The sequence below is a fragment of the Neovison vison genome, chromosome 9 (genome assembly GCF_020171115.1).
Source record: "Neovison vison isolate M4711 chromosome 9, ASM_NN_V1, whole genome shotgun sequence".
Lineage (NCBI taxonomy): Eukaryota > Metazoa > Chordata > Mammalia > Carnivora > Mustelidae > Neogale > Neogale vison.
Window position 1 is genome coordinate 79,411,455 of NC_058099.1, and position 2,794 is coordinate 79,414,248.

At 39.6% G+C, this 2,794-nt stretch overlaps 1 pseudogene; it reads right to left on the reverse strand.

The window, feature by feature from the left end:
• Positions 1-523: 523 nt before the first annotated feature.
• Positions 524-1,966, reverse strand: LOC122917668 (annotated as a pseudogene).
• Positions 1,967-2,794: the final 828 nt, after the last annotated feature.

Consider the following 2,794-nt stretch of genomic DNA (forward strand, 5'->3'; position numbering starts at 1 on the left):
TAAATTTGACTTGATTGAAATGATAAACATTTCCTAACTACTTAAAGATTTTAATCTTACACTATCAAATATACTGATTAGGCATTATTTCATTACTTTGTCTCTTCTCGTGTAGCTTCTGAAGTCCAACATTTGTGATACTTGGGACCATACTATTAGTATACTTCTCTTTTGTTTTTTATTACATAGAGTAACAAATTTATTTTTCACACTCCTCAGTGAGATTCCAAAATTATACTAATAAGTTTGCAGTATCTTTCTTTCTTTTATTTTCTCATTAAACTTTTGTTTTAATGGGTCTCAAAATTCTGTGACAGATTTTTGGTCAAGTTGTTTCCATTAAAAAGTACTGATTTTAAAAACTAATAACTTAAAACTGCCACACACACACACAAAACCAAATGGTCCACAAAACATTCTCCTTTCCTTCTGAAGGTTTTCCATGCATTGTTATCATTAACCAGTCTTTTACTATTAAACTTAAATGGCTAATTGACACAGTTCTGAGACCGTTCTTCCACCACTGATTAAGACTGGGATGGCAGGTATTGGAGATAATATTCATTTAGCCTTCTGAGCTTTCTGGGCAGACCTGGTGACCTTGCCAGCTCCAGCTGCCTTCTTGTCCACTGCTTTGATGACACCCACAGCAACCGTCTGTCTCGTGTCATGAACAGCAAAACGGCCCAGAGGAGGAGAGTCAGAGACGCTCTCAACGCACATAGGCTTGCCAGGAACCACATCAACAATGGCAGCATCACCAGATTTCAAGAACTTGGGACCATTTTCCAGCTTTTTTCCAGAACGATGATCTATCTTCTCCTTCAGCTCAGCAAACTTGAAAGCAATGTGAGCTGTGTGACAATCCAGCACAGGTGCATATCCAGCACTAATTTGGCCTGGATGGTTCAGGATAATCACCTGAGCTGTGAGGCCAGCTGCTTCCATGGGTGGGTCATTTTTGCTGTCACCAGCCACATTGCCACGATGAACATCTTTGACAGATTCGTTCTTGATGTTGAAGCCCACATTGTCCCCAGGAAGAGCCTCACTCAAAGCTTCATGGTGCATTTCAACAGACTTGACTTCAGTTGTAACATTGACTAGAGCAAAGGTGACCACCATGCCAGGTTTAAGAACACCAGTCTCCACTCGGCCCATAGGGACAGTACCAATGCCACCAATTTTGTAGACATCCTGGAGAGGCAGACACAGGGCTTGTCAGTTGGATGAGTTGGTGGCAGAATGCAATCCAGAGCTTCAAGCAGTGTGGTTCCACTGGCATTCCCATCTTTACTGGTGACTTTCCATCCCATGAACCAAGGCATGTTAGCACTTGGTTCCAGCATGTTGTCACCATTCCAACCAGAAATTGGCACAAATGCTACTGTGTTGGGGTTGTAGCCAATTTTCTTAATGTAGGTGCTGACTTCCTTAACGATTTCCTCGTATCTCTTCTGGCTGTAGGGTGGCTCAGTGGAATCCATTTTGTTAACACCAACAATTAGTGGTTTTACACCCAGTGTGTAAGCCAGAAGGGCATGCTCACGGGTCTGCCCATTCTTGGAGATACTGGCTTCAAATTCACCAACACCAGCAGCAACAATCAGGACAGCACAGTCAACCTGAGATGTGCCTGTGATCATGTTTTTGATAAAGTCTCTGTGTCCTGGAGCATCAATGATGGTCACATAATACTTGCTGGTCTCGAATTTCCACAGAGAGATATCAGTGGTGATACCACGTTCGTGTTCAGCTTTCAGTTTATCCAAGACCCAGGCATACTTGAAGGAGCCTTTTCCCCCATCTCAGCAGCCTCCTTCTCGAATTTTTCAATAGTTCTTTTGTAGATCCCACCACATTTGTAGATCAGATGACCAGTAGTGGTAGACTTGCCTGAATCTACGTGTCCAATGACAACAATGTTGATATGAGTCTTTTCCTTCCCCATTCTGGCTTAGGTTGAGCAGTGGTTTTCATGACACCTGTGTTCTGGCGGCAAACCTGTTGCGGGAAAAAAAAAAAAAAGTTGAAGTATCTTTTTGTGGAAATTAAATACATCCAGCTCTTTGTATGTTTGTGGCTACTGACATTAACATTTTTTAAAATGAGAAAATTAAATAATGCGGAATATTTGCTTTTTAAGAAGAGGTTCATATTTACATTACTCATGCCTCCACTGTTCCTAGCTGATTTCTTCTAAAAGTGTAAATTATATTTCACAGTGAGAAACTTACTACTTGGGAAGTAGTAGAAACTAAACAAAGTATAGTTAGAGAAAGCAGTACAGCAATAAATTAAAATGTCAGACTTTTAAGTTGTTTTGTTAAAAGCCTTAAAGTCATCCATGATTTTTAGAATTGACAATGTCACTTTAGCACCCACTTTTAAAGATCATTTGGAAGCATGAGTTATTTGTCAGGTGTGATTTATTTAAGACAATAAACTTAGATTATTGAGTCGAACAAATAACTATTTGGATGCCTGCCAAGCATTTAGAGTGAATGACTGAATATAATGAGACTAGATCACTCAGAGGGATGAATAATCAAAAGCCGTAGGATGAAATTAACATTGTTCAAAAGATAGATCTCTTTCTTCTCTCCTTTGCGAATATTGAGCAATGGGAGAGTGAAAAGCATCATGGGAAGTACTGCCCTTGCATTCCAATACAACAGCAGTAAATATACCTTATATTTGCATAATGCATTCCAGCTCATATATGCTACTTCATATTCCATTAGAACTACTCTTCAAAATAGTTATAATTGCAACATTACAGATGAGAAAACTA